We start from the raw sequence: 936 nt of genomic DNA on the forward strand, positions 1-936 counted from the left end.
ATTTATAAAATTTAAAAAATTTCAAAAAAAACTTACATAATCAGGATCACTGAGATAATGAATAATATGAAGCTCAAATCGATCAACATCTTTAATTTTATATTTTTTTGGCATGATTATTTCTCATCCACCATGCAAAGCTCCGCGCAGATACAGAGAAAGGAAGAAGAAGGTCAAGTTGAGAGTGAAATGTGAGAGTGAATTGTAATCGGATGGTGAGAGAGGGTTGAAGGGGCTTTGTTTGGTTTCATGACACCATTTCGGGGAGCAACAACAGCGCGACGCGTGTGCAGGATTCCCTCAACTCAGACCGTGCGATTGGTACAATGCAAATCGGAGGGTCCGTGAGCTGTATGGAACTCGTAGGGTCCGAGTTCTAATCTCCCCTGAACCAAAAACTTGTGAAGCAACGCTTTTCGGAGGGTCCGTGTTGTGCTGGGAACTCAGAGGGTCCGAGTTGTTTCTCCCCTGACACCACAAACTTGTGAAGCACTTTCCACCCCCATATCAGAGTCCTACACCATGTGTGCATCCATATGCAAATTAAAAAGTGACTCCTAGTATTGACGTGAGCTCTTTTGCTATTTTTATTACGATCTAATTTTATCGGTATATTTAATTACATAATATTATATTAATAAAAATAATTATTTTTTAATTAATAAATTATAATTTAAATAATATAATTTTTTTTATATTTATCTAAAAGATTATAAATTTAAATCTCTCTATCTTTAATAATAATAATAATAATAATAAACAGGGAAACCTTCAACAAAACATACCAGCTTGATCTGCGCTTTAATTAATGAAATGACTGATTGTACTCATCTATTTGCCTAAAATAAATAAGCCATGTCCTAAATTTGAATTTGCAACATTATTATTATTAAAACCAATTAGCATTATTTTCAAACTTCAAATGGAAAGGCAAAA

Source organism: Arachis ipaensis, chromosome B10, assembly GCF_000816755.2.
Source record: "Arachis ipaensis cultivar K30076 chromosome B10, Araip1.1, whole genome shotgun sequence".
Taxonomy (NCBI): domain Eukaryota; kingdom Viridiplantae; phylum Streptophyta; class Magnoliopsida; order Fabales; family Fabaceae; genus Arachis; species Arachis ipaensis.